We start from the raw sequence: 26,514 nt of genomic DNA, 5'->3' as shown, positions 1-26,514 counted from the left end.
AACAGGACTGCTCAAAGTTGAGAGTGATCAGGAGCTCACTTCTCATGAGCTCTGTGGAGCACCTGTTCCTGCATTCACTCCATTTGTTGGCCATTCTGGAGAAGATCCTTTCCACACATCCAGTGGATGCTGGGATGATCTAGGAAATGTATGTATATTAAAGAATAAAGGTTTTCTTTTAACAAATGTATTTATTTATTTATTAACTGTTAATCCATTAGTATGATTTGTTATTTAAGTGGCCATATATAATATTTATATACTTCTGTATATTAAATAAATGGTCGTTCATTCAACTTTTGAAACTCAACATCCTAAACATCAATCAAACCACAACAGTTTACTAAAATAGGCTCTGCCCATGCACTGCGATGTTCTGGCAAAAGCACAACCAGATAGGAAATCAATCACAACATAATGTCTCATACCGTATCAACCTCAGGAGATGATTGGGGTATGAAGAACTGTGACACTGACGCTTGGGTCTTCTGTGATCTTTCGTGTCTGCAGTGTTGCTCTCCTGTTGCATGCTGTCTGATGTCAGACAGACCACCGTGCGCCACTGAAAACACTCGCCGACATATTTTACAACTTGCCTTGTAAACATCTCCACTGACGCTGTCCAGCCAAGGATGTGCGTCTTCCCACTCACGTCCGTATTTCTGCAAGCGTTTACGCTTTTGAGGACGTGGTGGAGTACCGGGTGTAGTGGGCATTTTTAAAAGGCGCGGGTTTTGTGAGCAGCGCCGGTGTGTGGTGTCTGTCGCTAGGCAACCGTGACCACCACACGCATGCGCATACACACAGATGACCGGAGCGGGTCTTGCGTAGATCCCGCCGCGACAATTTTGCTGACCGTAGTACCGTATTCCCTGTGTTTTGTTTTGATCATTGTTAGATTTAGTATTTGTGTGTGTGACAGACATGTGTATTGGAGATTTATGGAAATACGGAACAAATTACGTCCCGTATTGGTTCAATACGGGACGCAACATTTAATTGCCAAATAAGGGACGATTCCGTATTTTACGGGACGGTTGGCAACCCTAGGCGCTGGGGTCCTGCTGTTCAGACGCAGAGAGCCAGGTGCCCACGGCCTCTCAGAGAGAGGGTGCTCCACGGGCCGGTGGCAGGTGTAATGGATTTCAAGTCCTCCCCACTACACATGCCTACAAAGCATCCAATCACCATGGCGACCCAGGCGGACACAGGGGTTTTTGGACAGCTTTTCGAGCAGTTCTCCATCCAAAAACTCCTTTCTGTCTGTCGAGGAACTGAAATAGGTGCGACTGCAACCCCCCCCCCCATCACACACACCCACACACACACACACACATTTACAAGGAACCTCCCCTTGCCTTGCTTCTACTTCTCCTCTGATCATCTTTTCTTTTCATCCAGCACCCCTCCACCGCCTATCCTCCCAGTTCCCAGTGAGCCAATGAACTCATCCCTGCAGAGCGAGGCTGTCTGAGCCTCGCATGGCAGATAAAGGCTAGAGGATTGTCAGTAATGACGGTTCGACCGAGCCGCACAAGCCTCCCATAGCTGCTGGATTCAGCAGTAATTACGACAGAGGAGAGGAGGGGAGGGGGAGAGTGTGTGTTTGCGTGGGTGTGTGTGTGTGTCCGTTTGTGTTCGTTTTCGTGTGTGAGTTGGTATTCGTACTCATGTGTGTGTGAGTGGCCATTTGTGCGTGTGCGTGTGTGGGGGCAGACCGTGACTAACTTTAAAACGCTTAGCAAGCATGTTTTATTTTATTATATATTTTTGGCCTGTGATGCCGTGTCAACATTTTATAGTAGGCAGGTCAGCCGGATAGGGGCATGGGACTTAAAAGCCAAACAAAAACGTCCAAAAGAAGAAGAGAGGTACAAAGGAAGAGGTGGCCGGTAAGGAGGGGAGGGAGGATAGGAGGGAGGGAGGGAGGGAGGAGGGGAGGGGATGGGAGGGAGAGCAAGAGAGAGACTCGGAAGTCTATGAATAGGGATGAGATTGGTTCAGTGATGCCGTGTGTTCTCCAATCACAGACATATTGAAGAAGGTGGAGAGGCTGGTGATGAGAGCAGAAGAAAAAAGCGAGAGCGGGAGGAGAGGGAAATAAATAATATAGCGGGCGAGGGACTATGAGAAGAAGCAGAGTGGCAGAGATTGAAAATAGCCGCAAACAAGATAAGAAGATTGATAGTGTCTTTGGGCGTTGGTGTGTGCCGCGGTTGTGTGTGCGCATGGGCGTGTGTGCGCATGGGCGTGTGTGCATCTGTGTGTGCGTGTGTGTGTTTGTGCACGAATATGTTCTTGAAGAGGATCCTGCCATCTACCGAGGGAGGAGGAAAAATCCATCATCCATGCCGCCGTCTCCTAGCCTCTCTGAAGCCGGCTCATGGTAATCACCCCCCCCCCCCACCCATCCTGCTACCTCCCCAAATAACTTCATTCTCACTGCTGTACCAACTTTCTCTCAGGACCCCCCCCCTTTCCTCTGCACACCGCATCTGCTCAGAGAAACACACCCAGGTGCTTTTGAAGCAGACACCGGAGTCTGCGCTGCACACGTAGAAACCCGTCTTTTGTGAAGGCGACGCAAGGAGATAATTTGGGCTCAAGCGGCTTGTACGAGAACCAAACTTTGCACCGCGGGTAAGAATAAGGATGTGGAAACTACTGATTCAAGTCCTTCGGAGAGGCCGTTGCTAAAGTTTAGTGGAGAATACTGCAATCAGAGGTATTGTTGGCACTTGGTGGGGCAAGGGTTATTTATTTGCCAGTCTTGCTAACATTTCAATGATTTTAATTTAAGTGCATGATAAAAGCGCAGAGGAACACATGCTATTGGACCAGGGCACCAGGGTATTCCTCCCACAGACAGGTCATCCATCACTGATCACTAGCCCTGCTCCCAGTCTTAAGCATGGTGGAGCCATTTAATACAAGAAACAACCGAGGAGAAAACAATTACACATATCTCGTGCCGGGGAGGAAATTAAAACTATAAATAATCACTGTCTTCACTTGACATTTATGCTTTATAATAACAACAACGCAACCTGTTAATTATAAGTGTGTGTCGGCCTATGACCTAATAGGAACGCTATCTGTATTTTTATTCGGTGAATCGCCGCAACATGCAGCCTGAGTGCATATAGCTCCGGTAGACATAAGGGAACACGACTATACTAATGTCTGTACACTAGACCTTATACTCTTATCCTCGGTAAGGGATGGGTAAAATGCATTTATGTGGAATATGTCTTTGGGGGGTGGGATGGAACCCTTCTCCGTTAATATGCAAGGCAGACACCCCAGATCTAAAGGAAGTGACTCCATTAAAGCCTCCGAGACAGCATTCATATATTTCTCAGCAACCAGCTCGCAATTACCCATTTAGATAGACATAGGTTGCCGATTAATGCAGCGATCTTCCTTAATGCTTAACCCAGTGGGTTCATAAGCATTAATCATGAGAAATAGCAGCAGGCATTTCGGATAAACTGCTGCATATAATTTCAGCCACTCACAGTGTGCGGTCCGGAATAAGTAAAGATTAGCCAAACACAATTCTATTACACCCCTAAACAGATCAACGTTGCTATGGAGACCATGAAGCACTGTTGGTGGCAATCCAACTGTAAGTGGAAATCAACTTTTTAACCACCAAGTCCATTTTCCGACATAATCAGGCTGTAATTAACTAAATAATGTTATTTGACATGTGCTTTTAATCAGCGCAACTTCCTGTACAACTGAAAAAAAGACAACGGGGTTAGAAGTGCAAAACATTAGCATACATATTTCTGCTGCGCTTGTCTCCAGTGATAATTACCGATTAATTTGGAAACAGGTGAGGTAACACAAGGAAGATAATGAGAGGAAGCAGTGCTCCATGTAAGCATAGATGGTTGGATGGATGAATGGATGAATGGGTCAAAGGATTAATGAATGAATTAATGAATGAATGACGAAATAAACTCTGCTGTGCTCCACTCTAAACATAACGTCCAAAGGCGCTCTGTTAGCATTATGCTAACCACTACTCTCTTAGCGCTTCCTACAGCATCCCCATGAGCAGTCAACAGGCGGCCAGAGATCACCCGCTCAATGCCAACTGTCATCCATCGTCTTCCCCAAACCTCTCCAGAGAATGAGACCATTAACCGAGAGGGGTTGAATCCAACGATCCCAACCGCTGGAATATTGCTCTGGAGATCTTTAAAGTGATTTCTCTTTCGGGGGAAAACAAGTCAACATTGACTTCAGCTCCATCTCTGAAATAATGACGACGAAACGGCACCGAACTGGGAGCGCAATGAAACGAACCATAACTCAATCCGCTGGTTGAGTACTTAACGATATAATCTTCCCCTTGCTGGGTTAAATCTGGAACGCGCCAGCTCGGAGGGTTAACCTCGGCTGATGGATGAGGGTTTAAGTGGCGTGCTGACGTCTCCTGCTTCAGTCATCAGAAGGCAGGGACAGAGTGCACCGGGGCCGGGCTGAGTGGACAACAGCAGTCATTGACAGCATCCCGGCCGCCCGGCCGCCCGCAGAGGGAAAACACAACAGATCTACGACACCAACGAGCCCACTTAAGATAATTAGCAGATCACTCGGTGCGGCCTCCTCCGTCTCCATTCAGCAGGGGGGAGTCGTTCCCGACGAGGGAACAACAGCCCTCGCGATAAACAAGATACTAAAAGAGCCCTAAATGTGGATGCCGCTTATATTAACTTTTAAAAAGGAAACAAATACACTTGATTAGCAGCCGTTAAAGGAGGGCAACTAATAGGGCGTGGGGTACTAACAAAGTGGAATAAAGCAACGGAGAGCGTTCTGGCCTTGGGGAGACAGGGAATATAAAAGAACCCTTTATTCAAACTGTACTGCATTAATGACGCCAATTTAAATTAGCATTGTCATCGGTGCAGCATTGCAACCGCAGTGTCACAACTTTCACAGAAAGATTGTTGGCTTTTCATTTGTCAGCACGGGAGACACGCAGCTCGACTCAAATAAAACAACAAGCTGGCGTTGCCAACAACAATCCGCGATGCCGTGGGAAACGTCGAGACAAATTTGAGACCAGTTTATAAACTGGCAGCTTTGATCAAGAAACCCTCTATCTGAGGCCCTCATTTGGAAAGAGCATCCACAGGCGATCCAACTCCAGTCATCGGTGCAAATTTTGTCGAGGGATAAACAAAGGATGAAACCGCTTCGAGGTACACCGTCGGGGAGTGCGGGCGACATCAATCGCAGAGCTCTCTCTCCCTGTTTCAAACGTAAGTCTTTACATCACAGCCCAAACCCTCGCTCAACTGACAAAACAACTTAAGTTAGTCAAACACAGAGGCAGAGGCTTGTGAGGGCGGAAGTTCAGAAAAACAGATGGCATTTCCTTTCCCTTTTTTCTATTTTCAACACGAACAACTGAAAGGAGGTTTTAACTATTTCTCCTGTCGTTGCATGTCCGACTTGGCAGCAGCTGCTCGCAGTTTCATTCCAATACGTTCCGCAGCCTGCCACCCTGCCAGGTTACACCCCTGTAGGGTTTTAGCGTCGGGAAGGGACTGAAAAACTAATGGGAAAATAACAATTCACAGACGAGACCCCACCACGGCGCCAACATGGCTACACACGCTTGCCGAGCCAGCTCGCTTGTCCTTCCAATTAGAACCACTTCCCCCACCCCCCCCTGGACATCAACGACGTCAGCTCGGGAACATCCAGGAGGAGAAGGTTGAGGTGATCCTCGACCCCCCCCCCCCCCAGACCTCCAAGAGCTTATGGCCGGACTTCACTTTCCCCCCTTTCCCCGGCCCATCTCCTTCACAATCCCCTTGTATCGCTGGGGTCTTTGAAGTCCGGCCAGCGAAGGGCTTTGGGACGCCCTGCCATCCCTCCACCACCACCAGGAAGAGGATTAGCCGGCCCCTGCTGGAGTGGACTGGAAGGCATGGAGCTGGTCGGTAGAAGGAGCGGGGTTCCTTATTTACTGGGCGGCGGCGGCGGTGTACACATACAGTTATCCCGCTGACCAGAGCTGGGAGAGAGACAGGGATTTGAAACCAATTTAGGCTGAGAAAGAAATTCCAGTCATTTTGTCCATAACCACAAACACCGCTTTTGGCACACATTTTCTTTGTAGTGCCACTCACGGAGTTCAGAAAAGATGGGAATACACACAGTGGTGAACTAGGGTCAGGCGAGTTCCTTGTTTAAAAATGTATCGTGATTCTGAGTCACACAGGATTCAAGTGTTAAATATTCAGCAGGGTTCCGGTCTCTAATATGTCACACTGCTTTTGTTTTCTTTCTTTTGTTATTGTTCAACCACTATATTCCCTCTGTCGAATATACATTATTTATTTACCTTTTTAGCTCTACATTGACTTGTTATTTGTTTACCTGTGTAATTACCACGAGTATTAAATATGCTTGTAATGTATTTACCTTAAACTTCTTTTTGACTCCCAGTACAAAGTCAACACAAACATTTTATATATACACTTATATTTTTTTAATAGTTAGTATATTTTAAGGGAAGAGGACTAAAAGTTCCCAATGTCCTCCAAAACAATATTTCCCCAGGGAATCCGACGTAATATATTCCCTGACCACTGCTATCTGACCTTCCCCCATTTGGCTCTGTATGGTGTGCTTGAGTCCTATTGACGATTACAATAATAATAATAATAATGTTGAGGCTTACATAATATCAATCAATGCGATCCACATAACAGCACATCCACGCTTAACGCCCATACAAAAGCTAGCAGCGTGGCGCTTAGCCAAAGAAAGAACATACGTCACATCTGCCACTTGCCCATCAGTGGGTTTGGAGTAATGGGCTGCATTGTCGTATCTAGGACAACTTGGCCCTCCATCTCTTTGTTGGTGCAGGGGCTCCAGCAGCACTGAAGATTGGCTTATAAGCATGCGTGGGTGAGAAAGAGAGTTGTACAGACGCAGAGAGGAAGAAAGAGAGAAAGAAAGAAAGAGATAGAAAGAGAAAGTGGGAGAAGCAGGGGGGGGGGGGGGGGGGGGGGGTAGAGAGAGAGAGACATCCGACTTCACTACTCTTAATAAAGCTGCCATATCAACCCCACAGATCTGCTCACCCCAATTATCCTTCTGACACCTCCGGCCACCACCAACACCACCACCCTCCTCTCTCACCCCCCCCCTCCCTCCCCCTTTCCCTCCCCCTCCTCGGCAGCCTGTTTCCAGGCTCTGATGGTGACTGTGTAGTATGAACCCCATAGGACCCTCCCCTGCTGCGCTGCCTGCTCCGGCTCCGGCTGCCTGCAGCCTCTCTCGGCTCTGTGCTTGCTCACAGTCGGCTGTTTGAGCGGTGTCATGGCCGCGCCGCCGCCAGCCAATCAAACCGCCGATCAAAGTATTGAGCTGCGTGGCACAATAAGCACCCCGGCGCATGCTCACATCAGTGGGTTTTGTTCATTTTTAGATATGCATTCAACTTCAACAGCTCCACGGCAACAAAGCGCTTCACCCTGGAAGAGGGGGTCGCCGGTGCCTTTTTAGAGTGGTAAACAGGAGCTGAAGGGCTTTAAAAGGAGTTGTGTTTGTGCCTCACTGTTTTCCCGTTGTGCGGCTCTAGCATAGGAATGTCGAATCCCTCCGGGTCCCGACGCTGCGCAGCTTCATTGGTATTACAAGAGTGATGGTTATTGTGGCGAATCAAAACGAACCGAACGACGCGTACAGAGTTGACAGGAGGACGCGATTGGCTCAGTACTAAACTGGTCGGCAGGGTGAACAAAACCAACGACCAAAACCAAAAAGGCACCAATAGGCAGGAAGGAAAGAAAGATGGAAAGAAAGAAGGAAAAATGCCCGCCCCCATGTCTGTGCATCAGGGGCTGTCTTGAAGACAGGTGGCGGCTGGCGTTAACCTTGCGTTGTGACCAAGGTCACCGCCAGCCCACATCTGGCCGGCCATCTGTTTGTTATTAGTCCCAGGAGGAGGGTCTGTCAGTGGTGCACCTTGGCCCTGTCCTCTGCTGTCCACACCTTTCCCCGGCTGGCCCGGGAGCAGGCAGACAGCCGGCCTCTCTGTCGCTGAGACAGTGGAGCTGGACTCCACCATGGCACCATCACCTCCAATTATGCTGATTAGCGTGGTGGAGAAGACCCAGGGCAGCGAGGTTTTGGTGCACAGGAATGCATGAGGGTCTTGTTGAACGGGGATAAATCCTTTTGTTTTGGGCGGGCAACATCAGTTGAATGAAATCATAGTTCAAAGGGAGGACACCTTTTAGATCCGCGATTGGTTTTATGTCTGTATTAAACACATACGGCTTGGATTACTTTTCAAAACGACCACATTCTCAAGAGCATAGAAACATAAAAAAAAAACCTTCTTTGCAATTCAGAGCCAGACGAGTAAAAAGGGCATTTCTTAATGTTTGATTACCATTTTAATTAATGTGAATTAATCATATCTACGATTAAAGCTGCGTGTTTGCTTTGCTTTGTTTTCACAAGGGCCATTAATTAAACAGTTGGAATGCTTCATGGGAGACTCAGTTCGTCAAACTCAGCTCAAGAATTTGCTGTTGACTGAAAAGCGCAATCAAATCGTCTTCCAAGTACGAAGTCAATAGTAATAAAATAGTGCTGAAAAATTAATTACATAGTTATTTGGGGGAAAACATAATTTTCGACCTACCATTTACCAACAGATGGGCTGCTGTGATCCACTGAGCAGGAGAGGAAGAGTTACCAAAGGATGGAGAAAGGTCAGGAGCCAGGAAATGTCACCAACTGCAAGAAAGAGGAAGAGGAAAAGGCCATGTTGCATTTCTGATGAACACAGCGGAGACGGAGGCCAGAGAATATTGTCAAATGTATTTCTACCGCCCGGAACTGCGATAACACAAAGCCAGTAGGAGCATCTTCAAATGCATCTTTTCCTGATTACATGGCCGTGGGGCATGGTGTACTAGAAAGTATCAAATAAAACAATAACACACCAAACTATCGTCAGATTAGTTCAAAACCATTCCAGGATGAAGGAGCGCAGAAAGAGAACACAATAACTGCGTAAAGGCTTTGAAAATCCCTGAGCAGAAGCAAGTATTTTAGCTCACAATCTGTTTCGCCAATCTGCTACAGGCGGCGAAGCTTGCCAGTTTGCCGCAAAACAAAGTAGCAAGAGAAAACACACTAATAAACAGACACACACCGATAAACAGACAGAAAGACACACATGCACACATGCACACACTCAAAACACACACACACACTCTAAACAGAAACACATTTAAACACCCACACTAATGAAATAGAAAGACAGACACAACCAACAGACAGACATACACAACAACATGCAAACATACACACACACACACACACACACACACACACACACACACACACACACACACACACACACACACACACACACACACACACACACACACACACACACACACACACACACACACACACACACTATTTTTATTCCTGAAAGGCGAGTGGATGTGTAAATAATTCAGAGGCAGACTGGCTGGCTTCACAATGCATCTCCATGTGTTTGATGAGGAGGAGACACCTGATCATATAGCATATTAACAACACACACGCAGGCACCTCACGCCCCCATTATGCGCTTTTAACCCGGTCCGCTGGCTGTTTAGAAGGAGTCACATAACTTGGCCAGGCCATTGAAATGAGTTTAAATTATTCAAACATTCAAAAGGCCAATGATTCAATGTGTGCTCCTGATGTGACGACTCCGTCCACACAATGTATCGAGATAAATAAATAAAGTGCCAGTAAAATTGTGTTCTGACTGTCGTTCTGGAACCACACCGGCTTAAGCTCCCCTTTAAAAATATATTATTTGAAGCCAACTCCCAATAAACTGTAATCACCGCCCCCTCCTCCCTGCCTGCTCCGTCCGTTATCCTTCCAGCAAAGGCCTAACAAAAATCAAGGGGAATGGCGACGAGGTTGGATCCTAAACTCCCAGAAAGATAAACTAGTGACAAACGGCGGTGATAGGAGCTGTGACCCCCGGCTCGGGCGCCTTTCAGGGGCTGAGCTGCTGGAAGACTCTGCAACGGAAGCAGAGCCTGGATTAGCAGGCCCACCAGCTGGTGACCACAGGAAACTGATGGAGGTACACTTGGGGTGAGGGAGAGGTCCAAACATGCGCACACACACAAACACACACACACACACACACACACACACACACACACACACTTATTTTCCTCTCTACTCCCTGCACTCGCCTTATGCTCTTGCACTCCCTCTTCCCGTTGCTCTTCATCTTTCTAGTCTCTCCTTCTTTACCTCTCCCATTGTTTTGCTAAGAGAACCCAAAGGGTGAAGGTGGGCTGGTATTATTGTCTATCAATAACAGGCTGTTCTGGGTAGCATGATACTCTGAGGCGCCAGGCCAAAGACCTTGTTATTTTCCCCCCTCCAATCGGCGGGGTGTCGACTGAAGCGGTGATCGATGACTGCTTGTGTTTGCAATCTGTAGGACCTCTATTAGATCACAACATTCTGGGGAAGGAAATATGAAAGTGTTAGATAAGCACACAGCAGCGGAAACGAGATCCAGGCACAACAAGCAGAGTACCTCCCTGATTATCCTTAAAGCACTTTTGTGTTTCCAGATGGAAAATTGCTCGATAAACTTTGCATGTTGATTTTTTAAAGAGACGCCAGCTTTTCAAGTGTGTGTGCGTGTGTGTGTGTGTGTGTGTGTGTGTGTGTGTGTGTGTGTGTGTGTGTGTGTGTGTGTGTGTGTGTGTGTGTGTGTGTGTGTGTGTGTGTGTGCGTGCGTGTTCAAGCCAATGCAGACATCTGTGCAAAATCCACCGTTGAAATGCCCTTCATAATTTGAGATCAATGTCATTTAAAGGGGCAGTGAACCCCAAATCTTTTTATTTGGGGATTTAAACGTGGTAATAAGTCTCATATGATCTTCAACATGGTATTCTCTACCGTCACTGAAATAAGACCATCATATTGAGAAAACATGAGTGAAGGTTCTGCTCTTGTCATACCTGTCATGACGTTGAAGTGCCTCTTACTATATTCTTCAACGTCAGGACAAAGGGACACCGGGGGGCAGGTGTGTGTGGTGGTGCTGACCTCCATCTTATTAGCGGTTGATCTGGATGTTTATGTCCGAGAGAGGGTAATGCTTCCCGGATATTTCATTTCAAGAATCAACAAGATGCAGTGGATGTTGTGGGGAGAACACACCTTCGTAGAGCCCTCTGCCAAAAGCGCTTTATTATATATATTATTTTTTTATAGTGTACAAATTCAAGTCGAAAAAGGGGGTTCACTTACACTTTAAAATGATTTTGATCCAACTTAGCTTGGCAGAGAGTTGCAGTAGGGGGGTTAAAGTTGAACCCTTGGTCATGATGCTGAAACTTCAAAAGGCACTCAACATCATGCAGTGATTAGTCTCCCTGTGCCACAATTTTGAGGGGGTTGTTCAGACTGGTTCTGCCTCGTTCAGACTTTGGTTCCTGCCCATCAGTCATTTAGCAGATGACAAATGGAGGATGCGCCCCACGCAACCTGGGGAAATAGCCTGGCTTTGGCTCTGCAAAGACAGCATGGGAGCTGAAGATTTATCCTCCATACAGGAGGTAAACATCGCAGCATGAGGGTTGGAGAACTGTTTCGACTTGAGCCAGGAACCCCATTGTGAAGTACTGATCCTCCAGGCTTCAGTGAATCTGTCTATTTGAAAACACTTAAACAATCGCTTGGAACTGCATGTGCATACGTCAGTCAGCAAAATGATTTTTGAAAGCAAATGTCTGTAAAACGATTTGAGCCCTGCAGCTTCTTATGAACGTTCATCGATGTCAAATCAACACAGGGATTTGTATGTGAATAAAGACCCCGGTGTTGAATCATGGTTTTTAAAACTCATAGACCACTTTATGGAGGGACTGGGATCACTAGACAATAATGTGTATTTACTTTAATACAGTTATAGTTATATACTATAAACTGGCAAGTGAAAGAAGACTGGACACTTCTTGAAAGGCAGTTTGGGACCAAGCCAAATCTACCGGCCCGTCCTAGTTCTGAGACAGGTAAGTTGTGGAGCTCTACCAGAGCGGTAAAAGCTGTACTGGATGAACTGATTCTTGGAGCTGGATGCCCATCGGGGCCCTTTAACCCAACAACAACCACCAGCAGCATCCCATCTGAAGTATCAGCCATGGTTGAGCGGCAGAGCTCACACCTGTAACGGTGCTTTTCCATTGATTCCTTTTCCATCGTGCAAACAAGACGATGAAACAGGAGATGATGGCACAACCCTCCCCAGGGGTGAAAGAGTTTCCATCCAATCCCTACGCCACAAACAAAAGAAAACCATGATAGTGTGGCATCATGTCAAGGAACAGAACTGGGCCAGGTCAGATTTGGTTAGTTTGTCTGATCCTGGAATGGTTAGTTTGTCTGGTCCAGAATAATTGCTTGATTGAATTCACATGAATTGTTTCCCTGACATCTCTGTTCAAGCGAGGTTGAACAAAACTATAACAGTTTATTAATGCATTTCAATAAAATGACATATATCATTTTAAATAATTAAAGAATTATTTAAAATGATTATATTAAGAATTATTTTCTTTGCTTATGAATCTGTCAAATATTTTTTTATTAGTCAAATTATCATTTAGACAATGATCAAATCAAATGCTCCATTTAGCAACATTTGACATCGATTTTTTTTGTCTAATATGCAGACAAGAACACAAGGTTTTAATAAAGTTATAAGTCAGTCATGCTAGCAGGAGACAAAATCTCTTCTCTTTCTAGATTGCACACATGCTCACACACACGCGCACACACTTAATTTTGAGTTAGCAGTGGTTTGATTAATCAAGAGAGCCTGGAGCCGTAAGACTCAGCTGCTTAACGTGACAGATCAAGCCCCACGGAGCCGGATCTAGAGGAGGACTCAGAGAGAGGATCATCTGGGCTAACGCTAACGCTAACAGCTACGCTAGGCTGGCCGACACTTCAAAACCATTATGGAGGCCAACGGCTAAGCACGGCTAGTGACAAACACTTCCAAAACACATTGAAAAAAATAAAACAAGTCGGAAAACTCAAGCTCTGTGGTAAGAGAATTAAGGGCTAGAGAGGCTCGAATTCGTTATCGTTCGGATTGTCCATACTGTAACAAATGGGTGTTATTTTTTTTATCATCCCTTTTTTTTTAACACAAAGCATTTATTTTATTTTACTCTCATTCTTATTTTACCGTAAGAGTGACATAGTGAGAGAAAAGGATAAAGGGAGAGAAGCTGTTCAGGAACATATCCTGATCACTTTTTGTTGTTGTTAGAGCTAGCCAGGGGGTAGGAGCACAAGGTCATGAAACCAGCTGGAAAATATTAGGCCAGAATCAATTAACCATGAGGATACTCGTGACCTCAACATCATAACCATGTTAACCATTAACAGTGATATTTTTGATCATTGACCTTCTTCTAACTAAGCATTAACTATTCATCACATGAAAGAATTGGGAGAAAATATGAACGTTGGACAATTGCCTTTCTCCCCCAATATCTGCACATCAGCCCATCTTTATTCATAACCTATACTTGTTGTAAAAGATGGATTCCTTGCATACAGTACAGAGAACAACACAGTGGATATAAAATATCTTTCCAACAGATATAAGCTGAACACAACTGCAAAAGAAACTGTGTCCAATGCCCTTGCATTGGACACAGGTCTCTGCAACGAAAGAGCAAAGAGTACTGGAAAAGGTTTGGTGCTGCTCAGGCAGCACAAAAACGGATAACCATGATGATGATAACCATGAAGATGAAGCTGAAGACGAAGAAGAAGAACTAGCCAGCTGAAAGCCCGGCCTGGGGAGCACAGCGTCCCGGGTTCAGGCCTGGTGGAATGCTGCAGCGATTGTGGCATTTCAGAGTTTCTGGAGGAGACAGGAGACATTTAAATGGCAGAATGCCAGAGCAGTCACCGCTCAAAGGACTTTTTTTCCCATAATTGCTGCTTTCCCCGGGAAGCACACCACAACTTGTGAGCTCTCACAAGGAGAAGACGGTGCTTTCACATCGCTCCTCTCGGGATGCCTCTCCCCCTGCACAATAACCCTGCAGAGTTGCATGCAAATGAGTCAAAAAAACAACTGTCAATATTATTCACCACTGGCCCACGACCCAGGGTGTTTAACCATGGAGTCATTGAACGTGGACGCTGTTGTCCTCTGAGACTCACAACGGTTTCAGTTACCCGCAGGCAAGGGAAAGGGTTGTGGATGGACATGTCTCAAGGATGTCGGTAGGCTGCGGCTGTCGGGGGATTGAACCCAGGGTCTCCTGAATGGAACACCCCCCGAACCAAGACACTACTCTGCACCCACGCTTCCCTTTAATTCACTATCCAGATGACTCAGAACCCTGCATTGCATGTTATAGAGAACCCTGCTGAACTACACAGCGGTGGACAGGGTCCTGTGTGTGTGTGTGTGTGTGTGTGTGTGTGTGTGTGTGTGTGTGTGTGTGTGTGTGTGTGTGTGTGTGTGTGTGTGTGTGTGTGTGTGTGTGTGTGTGTGTGTGTGTGTGTGTGTGGGACCCCTCCACCGCCCAGCGGTGCTCATCTGGCCAGCAGACACCGCCCCCATTCGGGGGGGGGGGGGGGGCTCAGCTGTCTGGTGCGGGGTAAAGGGAAAACATGTGGTGGTGTGTCTCGTTTCAACGGGGGGGGGGGGGGGTCTGCGAAAGTGAAAACACAGCCAGCGCATGGAAGAGCGACGGCGGCGAAGTGTGCATGTACTGAGTGTGTTCTGACCGTGGGGGTCTCTAGCCCCCCGCCCCCTCCAACCCCTCCAACCCCCTCCTACTCCTCTCCAGAACATTCCCTCCACTCTCCTTTATCTCCACTTAACTTTCTTTACCGCGACGGCCGCCGGCTGCAAAGAGAATCAATCAGGATTCAGGTCGTGACACGGACCCCCGTCCCCCCCTTCCCCTGGACTCCTGACCTCTGACCCTGACCAGTGTTCGCCCCTCCAGAGCGTGACAGGGATTTGTCTGCGCTGCGTGTCCGACGTTAACACAGTCCTCATGTCAGCGGCTGTGGTGGAGCGGGGGGGGGGGGGGTACACAGGGTTACCCCTGTCTAATAATCAATCACTCCATCACAGTTCAAGGTGGGCGACCCCGCAGACCCCACCCCCCTGCCCAACCCCCTCTCCAAAAAAAAGGGGGGGGGGGGGGGGGGCGTCTGGAAGCTCTGCCTGTTTAATGTCCAACCACTCTTTTCCCGCCAACTGGGACAGAGGTCTGGCGTACCTGAGTTTCAGCGTGTATCTCAGCCGTTCAGCTAATTCATTCATTCTGTATCTCCTTACCCCGCAGTATCAAGTCTGGCTGACCAGGGAGCCTGGTTTATAGCGTCGGGGTGGGGGGGGGGGGTGAATTAGCATAGCATAATTACACTTGGGAAGGTTCCAGTTTGCAGCGCGGCAGTGCACTATCGCACTGACGTAGCCCTTAATTTGCCATTGTGTTGGCCGTCCGGCTTCCAGTCGCGCTATGATATTTGAGATTAATGCTGAATTGCGGAGTGTTGGTTTAACTGATGGAGCGCGACATAGGGGGAGAGCCAGGGTCCTGTACATGGGCGGGGGGGGTCTGATTAGTGGGCCATAGCTGGCTCTCCCCCACCTCAACCTCCCCCCCAGGGGGTATTATCATGGTAATCAAACAGGGAAGAGGACGACAAACCTTCCCCTGAAACAATAATAGGAACACGCCAGAGTCCAAGCCCAGAATGGAGACAGAATGGAGAGAGGCATTCACCTCTGCCTGCCAGGGCAGAGAGGCATTGACAAAGGCGCTAAGTCGACTGGTTAATTAAAAAAGAACACGGGCTAATTAAAGAAACCAGATCCGAACAGCGAACGTCAACACGCTGGCTGTGACCTGTGTCACCGCCTTGTGTCCGACAGTCTCTCTCGCTCCAATTGAACAAGCAGCGGGGGGGCCGGGGACTGGCCGGGGGGGGGGGGGGGGGGGGGGGGGGGCGCGGGGGGGGGGGGGTGGGGGGGGGGCGGGGGAGGTAGGGGAGTGGCTGGTGGGTTTGGAGGAGTGTTCAATTGGACATGATTTCTATTAGCATCCAATGGCACTGGCGCCCTAAACGTCATTTCACACTGTGTGATGAAAACTTTTCTTTCCTTGTCTTTTTTCCTTTGCTGTTTTCCTCCTTTTATTCAATTTCTGCTACGCTGGCGGTTGCTCGGTTCTGTGCAAGAGAGTTTGAGAAAGCAATAAAAGGAATACAACTTGAGGTGGCATGATTTCAATTCAAAACTAGCGCGTGGATCGCACTTATCCAAATGATACGGGGCCCCCCGTTTGGGATACGGTATTATGTTTACGAAGCTCCCCAGGGAAATGATTTCAAATGCCAAAAATGTGTTGCAAGGTGTATGTGAGTGCGTATTGCATTTGTATGAGGACCACAAACCAACCAATGTATGAAATTTGTTTACCATAATTTGTATGATTCGCTCACTAACGATCGTTGTCAACAGGCCTACATTTAAAATAAAACCTCATTGGGTGGAACAGAGAGGGAAGGTGATTGAATAAATAAGTGAATACACAGGCACACACACACACACACACACACACACACACACACACACACACACACACACACACACACACACACACACACACACACACACACACACACACACACACACACACACACACACACACACACTCTCAGACGCCCGCAAACACACACACAAACTTCCTCTTGCGTTATGAAAAAGTAATATTGGCGGTTGGTGCGTTGTTTATCCACAGTTGTTGCTTATGCCGTCAATCACAGGCAGAAGTCCCTGGGGGAGAAAGGGAGATGGCAGGAAGATAACGCAAGATCGCAATAAAGAAATGAGAAAACAATGAGGCAGCAGCCCACATCAGTGTGTGTGTGTGTGTGTGTGTGTGTGTGTGTGTGTGTGTGTGTGTGTGTGTGTGTGTGTGTGTGTGTGTGTGTGTGTGTGTGTGTGTGTGTGTGTGTGTGTGTGTGTGTGTGTGATGGAGGAAGTTTATGGCTCTCGCTCTCCTTTTGTCAAATAAAAATAGGAATAGGATATAAAAATGAAGACGCTTATAGTTGTCGGGTAAATGTCCACAACAATGTAGGCTACAACTTTCAGTACATCTATGGACAAATACTTTGCATATGTACAAAAATTACACATGTTCAAACATATCTACTATCTATACACTATGCGGTAAGAAAATAGTCTATCCCGCGCACACAGACAGACAGACAGACAGACAGACAGACAGACAGACAGACAGACAGACAGACAGACAGACAGACAGACAGACAGACAGACAGACAGTCAGACACACACGTCTGAGCTGAAGTCGATTGGTAAGGAAAATGCATGGGAAGGAAAGAGGTCTGCTTTACTTATCCTGGACATGAGCCTGTGTCGGATTCAAATGACAACGCCCCCCCCCCCCCCTTCTGCAAGCCCCTCTCCTGGCTAACACAACCCCAAACTCTCTGCCCCCGGAGATGGTTTTAAAAATAGCCCAAATTAAATGGAAGCGGGCCCAGGGTTCTGAGGAATAGGGAAAAACAACTCCACAAGTCTCCTTCTAGACTTATCTTCCAGCGTGTCCAATCCAAACACTTGATATTCACATATGGCGACCAAAGGAAACACACGCACGCAAGGATTCACACCAACACACATTCCAGCAGTGCTCATTTCCATACAAGGAAAAAACCTCAAGCAAAAACATTCAACCGCAGCAATGAAATCCAATAACAGCATGCTAATACTCACAAATGGTATAGTTTGGTTGTTTTTGTGTGGAGAAGAAACATGCATCTCGAGAAGACAATCGAAAATCAAAGCTTTGTCAGTGTTGAGTGCAACATAAAAACTTGTTCAACCAAATCATATTTTGAAGCAAGCTGAGAACAGAGTCTGCCTCAGTTCATTCTTGGGGTGTACAGTAGGCTATGCAACAAACTTGTTGCTGCTGACAGGGTCAAAGCAGACTGCTATTTATGGAAAGTTTTGAAACTGGACGCAGGGTTAAGTACAGGCTAGTGTACTCCTGATTATTATACTAACATTATACAGCCGTGGTCAAGAAGAGGATTCATGGATAGGGCTGTGAATTGTTTGAATTTGACAATACCTACCTATGTAATTGCCATTTATAGTGGTGACCTGAATAAGATAAAATAATCTGTTGGGTATTTTACGGCCATTGCAAAAATGTTAATAATTTGAAATGAATAGAAAAATAATATAACAAATAATAATAGCATGATTTTTTCTAAAAACAAGTAAATTAAAACCTTTACGAGATGCTAACTTAATACTCCATTTAGTAGCAAAATGTGCATTTTAATACGATACCTGTTCGATACCTGGTACCTGTTATGTGGGTACCGCTTGAACCATAGTTTCTGTCCAACCCTATTCACAGTGCTATCTTACTTGGCAATCTAACAACACAAGTAATGAATTACTCCACTACAAATTACCTCCCAATTACTTGCCACACCCTTCTGAGAGTGTGCAGAACGAAGCTAGGATTGAACGGAATTAAACATTTCCGTATTCAAACTGTGACTTTGGGGAAGGTGGGAAGACGGAGGAGAAAAAAAAATCCTTATCTTAGGGTTTTAATTTCCTGCTTCATTTCACATATGAGAACCATGAAAATCTCCTTCTGATAAAGTGTCATAAGAATCGATGGGACGCGGTCGTAACTATGAATAGAATCTACAGAGAAAGGAGAGAAAACACCTTCTATCAATGCCCTCGTCCTGTAGTTGGCCTGATTGCTTCACACAGCATGTGACACCAGACAATTGCTCTTCCGCAGATCAACAGAAATCAGATCTATTTTGTTGCTTCATAATAAAAGCATCAGATATTCATGAGTCTGTGTGCATGTGCCCACAAGTACTCCCAATGCATTTATCAGGACGCACTGCCGGCCTCAGTAGATCTATCCTGAGGACTCACAGTGTCTGTTATTTTGAGAACAACACTCCCCCTCATACAGTCCTGGGCTTCTGGGCTCCACACCGATGAGATTATCTTTTCCTTGTGGATTTTACTCTGCGGGTGCCAAAAAATGCGGGTGTAGCTCGGGTTACGTTCGCAGGTCCTTCAAAGGCTGCGATGCTTTTTATTTACATCCGTCGATCCCTGAAGACCCTCCCCCACCGAGCAGCAGCAGCAGCAGCACCTGCATCAGATCTGCACACCTAATGAAATCCCTGCCCACGCGGGGGGCACGGGGAGGAGATCTGTAAGATCTTCGTATTAAATTCAAACTTAATTTGGAAGGAGAGCAGGATTGAATTGATTTGTCATAACAGGAAATTGAATGAGTCTTACTTTATCCATGTGGATAAATCCTATCCTCTTCGATCAGTCGACCACAGACCCCCACCGATACAGGCCCGGTTGGAGGCAGATCAATTGACAAGTCAGGGCCTTGCACCTCCTACGTTGCCTGTTGCACGGGTGGGACGTCCGTCCGTTATCACAGAGCCGGCCGGGTTTTGGAATCGGAAGTCAGGAGGGCCGAGGTGGAAGATTGGGAATTAAAGGGGGGTTGGAGGGAGGGCTTGCTGTGCTCTCTGCTTGAGCGCTCAATCAATGAGCCAAGGGGCTGGCCCTCATTATGAAGTGATAAAGCGGTCATTTGGAGCACAAACTAAAGCACCTTTAGCCCGTCCACACCGGGACCCGGGAATCGATAGGTGGTGTACGGCACATTTAAAGGGACACTGGGTTCTTTAGTTAAGGCGTTTCCTCCAATTAAATGAAATAGCAGGCAGGAAGAGAGTAGTGCATTAAGATGAAACAGTTTGTTCCTGTGCTTAGCGAAGGGTGCGGGAAGAGGGGGTTAGGGTTTTGCTGATACAAGCGCAATCAAAATCATCTGGGAGTTCACATTATGCTACGGAGCAGTACGATTTTCTTTTTTTTATTAATATGCACACACTAACACACACCCACATCCTCCCTGGTTCCACTGGTCTGAAAATATGTCTCTGGGTGTAAGCAGCTCAGCAAAGATGAAGATGCAGTTAGCCATTTCTTTGTCTAGAATATGCACGAAAACACAACTCCAACTCTGCATATCCTTTCCTCTCAATCCCCTTAAGACGTCCTCCATTCTGCCGCACATGCCATTTCCGAACGACCCTCCAGGTAGCGAGGGGAAATCGCCTTGTTACACCAATCAAAGGATGCGTGTGTCTGTGATACTATGCAGAGAGTAGGTACCCTTTCTTTCATCTAAAAGGGCAGGCGGCGCGGCAGTGTTGATGCTCAGAGAGAGAGAGAGAGAGAGAGAGAGAGAGAGAGAGAGAGAGAGAGAGAGAGAGAGATTATGTACAAGTCTTTTCTCACACTCTCAATGGTGTACCGGTTCTCCCCTTCACACGTGTACGTGGCTATGAACAAACCCGAAGCATCGCACCATTTACATTCCCTTGAACCAAGTCAATAAATAATTTCACATGGAACAACAAACAGATGACAAAGGAACAATGCCGCACAAATAGACCTGACAAAGCCAGGGTGAAATAAAGGGTGGTAAAGTAGGGGTCGACATAACTGTGAAAGGATGTTTTTATAAGAAGTTGGAAACATCAACCTTGGCATGGTTGGTGAAGGCAATAAAAGTAATGTGACCAAACCCTGCATAATTAACGACTGCCAACCTCAATTATTATGAGGTCTTCAGATAACAGGAATCACACATATATAAAATGAATGCTTATGGCAAGTGGCCCAAAATAATATTCTAAATGCATTTTCAGCTTGGATTCCCTCTAAAATAAGTGTGGTATGTGAAGATAATCCGAGGCAGGTTAATAAGAAAGACATCCGTAGCTCCCCACTGCTCACCCAATGGCCAGCCTGCAGACCTTCAATCTGAACCACCACTATCAACACGTCCATTCACCAGGAGGGGTTCAGAGCAGCCTAGCCCTCCACAGCAGACAGCAGCCGTGCTCCGCCGGGGACACGGCTGTTTATCTACCAGGGAAACGCTAGTGATTCTCACTAGCGATTCTTCCCATTCTCACTGGGAATTCAAACCAAAACGAGCAACGTTTAGCAGTAGCTAAAGCCAAAGCAAAAAACAAAAGGGCCCTTTCACGGTACCCCAGACTCCATCGCTGACCCAAATACATCAGAGCCGACGTGCAGACGTGGTGGGCTACAGGTTGTGTTAATTGCTGCAGCCTGTCCACCGCGCTCCACAAAGCACAAGCAGGCACTCCTCCGCTACATGCTAGCAGAGCGGGCCGCCGCCAACGCCGCGGTGGGGCTGGCGGCCCCAAACACCCCCGAGTCTGCGTTGGACGAGGGGTTAATGTTCCTGCAACAACAGCTCAAACAGGACCGCAGGAAGACAGCCAGTCTGGACTGACGGCGCGGGGTCTGTCACATGGCCAGAGTGCGGTCCCTGACAGCCCTGATGTTTGGGGTTTCGCCATCTCCTCTCACTTCCCTTCTCTCACTTTCTATCCCTTCACTGAACCCAGAGGTGTTTTTTTCCGCTTTCCCCCCCCATCTCTCTTCCTGAAATTTACACACTCATCAAGTAGGCTGTAATTTCCCATTCTGCACGAACCACGGCGAGGACCGCAGGAGGGTAGCCATCGCACGCCTGCTCCGGGTATCACCAGAAGTAATTACAAGACTGCCAAGGACTCCACCCTAATGGCACGAGATTGGTCCGATGCGGGAGAGCACTGAGTGTCGCCGCGAGACGCACGCCTGCAGAATAACCTTGATCCAGCAGGGGGGGGGGGGGGGGGAACCCGGGGGAAACAGATGTAGCTTAAACTGCCGTGCGGAGGATCACAAGGGTAACGCCGTGTTCAAACCAACGCTAATATAAGGCTAATGCGGTTGACACACGAGTAGCTGAATCAGCAACAAAATAAATAAAGGCAGGAACTAAAAAACAAACAGAAAGAGCCATTCCCCCCCCCCCCGTGCCACTGCGGCGCTGCGCTGCCAGCTGAGCGGTATGCTCCGGCTGCGGCGGGGTCCGGCGGGGGACAGTGATGGAAGACCCCCATCAGCTGCAGTGCAGGAGGCACACGGCCGCCTCACTTCCCCTAACTCTTCCATTTGTAACGCCCCACGCAACATGCTAATGCCGGTTCCCTGCCAGCTGCGGACCACGGGGGAACGGGCCGGTCTCCGGGGGCCAAGGACCCTCTCTCTGGTCTCGGCAGATCGCCCGGACGGGGCCCGTCCCGTGTCAGGCCCCGGGGTAATGGATGATGGGGAGCCTCTGTGGTGGACGGGTGATAAGTCATTCCCAAGGGGTCCCAAACCCTTCACTGGACACAAGGCAGCAGTCAGGGGGGAGGGGCGGGAGGTTACCCTTGAATCCTTAACGTCCTCCTGCTCCGCCTCCAACCCCCAGCCCCTTCCCCCGAGTCCCCGAACCCTTTCTCCCCCACCCGACACCCCACCCCCTTTCTCCCTGCATTTCGTCTTTTTTCTCCTTCAAGCTTAGCCCTCCGTTGGCTGCACAGTTGCCATGGGTAACAACCTGCTACCATCAGTTTGAAATATGAGGTGCCAGGGAGCAGAGGCTCTCTCAGGTGGCGTGGCCGAGCCGGGGCGGCATGTGTCTCTGACGGGAAGCGGAGATTAACTGTTGCTTCCTCAAGCACGGAGCCTGCCCATTCTTTAGGCACTAGCGACTGTGGCTCGCTGCAGGTACTTTAGCGCCCCGGCACTTCAGACAAATCATTGTTGTCCAGGCCCGAAAACAACAACAACAACAACAACAACAACAACAACAACAACACAACAGCAGCAGCAGCAGCAACAAAAGGAGCACTGTACAAAAAAAGGGAAAGCCAAAGAAAAAAGGGATGGAATACACTCGGATTTTATTGAGCTTGAAATGGGGAGGAAATGAATGTGAGTGGAGCAATTCAGCAGCTGCAACCGCCCCAACGGCTCGCCACTGTTTGGGGTTAGGGCATTAATACATCCCCGACTCAAACGCCTGGACAGAGCATCCCTTCAGAGCAGACTGCGCGGGTCTCCGTAGCGATGTACCCGTACGTAATGTGTGTGGTATAATGCGCCGTGGTCGTCAGCAGAGAATGGGGACCGAGTTGTCTCCGTGTTGAAATATGAAATGGGGCATCTGAAGGTCCCACTACGGGCCCCTGGTTACGAACCCATTTCAACCACCATTACCCTGCGGACCATTAGAAAAACACCCTCATCTGCAAACACAGAGAAAAGCCATCCAATGGAACGCCCCGTCGTTTCAAGCTAAAAGTGTCTCCGTGATGGAAACTGGGAGCCTTGCATACTGGGCAATATGCGCCATTAAGCATGCTAACTGAGCAACGGAGCCATCGGAGGTGAAAATGAGCCACGCCGACGGAAAGCTATTCACAATAACGATGAGGAAAATAGACATGCTGTCCCGGTACTTGTATTCAACCCCCCCCCAGCCCACACACAGACACACACAAACACACGCACAAAAAAGACACACGCACACACTCACACACACACACACACACACACACACACACACACACACACACACACACACACACACACACACACACACACACACACACACACACACACACACACACACACACACACACAACAATAGAATAATGTACAGGCCACTAAGATTCCCTAATGCACAGTGTAGGCATTAGAAAGAAAAATCATTCCACTGTTGCTTTGCATTGGTGAACATGAGAGGAGGGTTGGGCCGGGGGAGGGCAGTGAGTGACTATAATGTCTGCATACATATATACCTGCCCCTATGGGGAGGAAATGAAGAGAGACCGCATTAGAGTCAGGGGCAGTAACGATGACAAATGTTTTCAACCCAGTGATCGGTTAGTGCTATGAAGCCAAATTTACTTTAAACAGAAAGAGGTCCACTCGTCTGACAAGCGAGGGAATAAGGCAGCCCCCAATAGTGCGATGATTGCATGGGGTTGATGATTGACCCAATAAGCATATTTGGTACACAGACACGAGCCATAGCCACAGTGTTCCCACGTCATGACATAATGGCGGCAGGGAGCGGGGGTCAAGGCACTGTGAGCATCCTGAGAACAGCGCTGTGAGTGTGCAACACTGAGGTTGGAGAGGGCCAGGGAGAGAGTATTAACGGAAAAAAAACGCATTACCAAACCATAGGACACATCGAAATAGGAAACCATTCGTTTGCCATTGTTAGCTACAATCCAAAATGGAATGGAACAAATCTTGTCAACGAATAATTGGAACAAGCAAATGCTAGGGGATGATTATGATTCAGCCATATGGGCCTATACTACTGCCTGATGCATCTGTGTCCAGGATACTAGAGTAGCGACTGCTATCAAACTTTTTTGATTTGAAGTAACCACCCCTTCAAATATGTAATTCACACCTGTGTGGTCTACTTGATCGCGCGTGAACACGCATACGCATACGCGCACACACACACACACACACACACACACACACACACACACACACACACACACACACACACACACACACACACACACACACACACACACACACACACACACACACACACACACGCACAAGGGCGCGTGCACACGCAAACCTACACACAAACACTCACATACACAAGACACAACAGATTTCAGTTAGGGAGGAGATTTGGTGGAACCACGTCGGACAGGTTGGTAATAGAGAATGGCTCGCAAGTAAACTGTGCAAAATTGGAAGAGGGGAAAAGGGAAATAACTATGTATTCTGACGGGTTAACTGTGGCCCTGGGATTGGGAGATTGTAGACACCAGTCTCTGTGGAACAAGAACCTATTGTGGTTTTATCTCCAGTTTGCGATGGACGCACGGAACAGATGTATCCTTTATTTTTCAATGACATTTTTTTTACCGGCAATATGATATATTCTGTAGTAGAAATTACAACAGAATGGTGTCACTAACCCGTTAAGTGTAAGCGTAACATTAATATGTCCTTCATCCTTGCAGCATACAAATGCGTCTTTGTGTAACGTTATTTGGGGGAAATAGGCAAATCGAGAATCAACAAACCCCACTCACACAACGTCTATCCGTGAACCGTTCCGATACGATATGATCTTTTATTCAGCACATCGTTCACTGTACCAAAGCCTACTGTACATTCGCTGAGCTGCTACCCCAGGAAAAACAAAAGAATAGGGGCTACTGCGCAGAGCCCCAAGTTGCGATCCTGGACTGACGATGTATCGATAGCTCTTTAGGCTCTTTAAGGTTCGACCACGTTATTGCGTGCAATAAAAATACCCCCGAAGGAAGACAACCAACAAACTCAGGGAATTATGAGACAGGCAGTGTGTCCTAATGAACCAAGTCGCAGCAGAAAAAAAGTATCGAAGTAGTCGCAACGAGTTCTTACCTATATTATTTCCTCGCCTCTTTTCACTGCTGGGAAATATTCAGCTCCTTCTTGCACAGATGACGCTGTCGCAGAAGCGAAAAAGTCGCCTCGAAGAATAGAAAGCTTATTCGTTGTTTGTCCCCTCAAAGATGAGATTAGTATTCCCAGAGCGCTATAAACAGCAGCGAAAGAGCGCGCCGAACCACAGGCAGACGCGCGTTCTCAACTCAGACTGCAATCACAACACTTGGGCAGGAACTGGCAGCTCTATGAACACGCCCCCTCACCGTCCTATTGGTGTAGAATTTAACATTTGCGTTTGAGTCTGCCCACCATGTCTCAGTTTTCCCAAACGTTAAATCAGCACAGCGGTGAAGGACCACTCTCTCGACTGACCAATGGGGACGTAGACATAGGTATTTAAACGGCTCCGTCACCTGACAGAGTGAAAGTTGAGAATCCAGTTCTGCATAGGAACATGGGCTAATACAGATGTCATTGGCAAGTTGTTAGTCTTCCCTTTTGAGTAAAAGAGAAAAGACAAGACTGTCTCTTATGAATGCTTAGTCAGATTGTATCCATTACAAAATGTATCTCAACTAAAACCGGTTCCTCTAGCCAAGTGAAAGGTTTAAAATAAGGGTAGGGCTATGGTGTTCACATATTAAGCCCTACACTCAAAGGGTGTTTTTGTAGGCTACAATGTTCGTAACACGATAAATAAACAAAGCAAGCAGGGCATGACCTAGGTACTGATGACGTCATACTAGGTCACGAATATCGATCAGGTCTGACTGTTTCTCCGCCGGCCCGTGGCTTCGCAGCCTCTCTGCATCTCTGTCTGCCTCAGTTTCCCATGCATCCTCTCAAATGCATCATAATGACAAAGTTCCTAATCCAATTGGCCAGTCAACCATTTTAAAGAGCGGTGAAAGAGCAGTGTTGGTAGCGGTAGTACTGGTGCTGGTAGGGTAGGCCTACTGCTCCTCCACGCGGAGTGCTCTGCGCTAGCATTCCAGTGAGGTACA

General features: G+C 47.5%; 1 protein-coding gene across 2 annotated transcripts in view; it reads right to left on the bottom strand.

Annotated features, from left to right (window-relative positions):
• The window catches only part of sema6e (sema domain, transmembrane domain (TM), and cytoplasmic domain, (semaphorin) 6E), a 123,979-nt gene extending 98,276 nt beyond the window's left edge, over window positions 1-25,703 (bottom strand). For both annotated transcript variants that reach the window (XM_056603028.1, XM_056603030.1), the window contains exons 1-2: window positions 25,505-25,703; window positions 8,690-8,784 (exon numbers count right to left, since the gene is read on the bottom strand). The gene's annotated coding sequence lies outside the window, so the exon portion shown is untranslated. The remainder of the gene's footprint in view (window positions 1-8,689; window positions 8,785-25,504) is intronic.
• Between the last annotated feature and the right edge of the window lie 811 nt (window positions 25,704-26,514).

The sequence above is a fragment of the Gadus chalcogrammus genome, chromosome 11 (genome assembly GCF_026213295.1).
Source record: "Gadus chalcogrammus isolate NIFS_2021 chromosome 11, NIFS_Gcha_1.0, whole genome shotgun sequence".
In the NCBI taxonomy this organism is placed as follows: domain Eukaryota; kingdom Metazoa; phylum Chordata; class Actinopteri; order Gadiformes; family Gadidae; genus Gadus; species Gadus chalcogrammus.
Note: the sequence above shows the minus strand (reverse complement) of the source record. Positions and strands in the feature narration are given on the sequence as shown.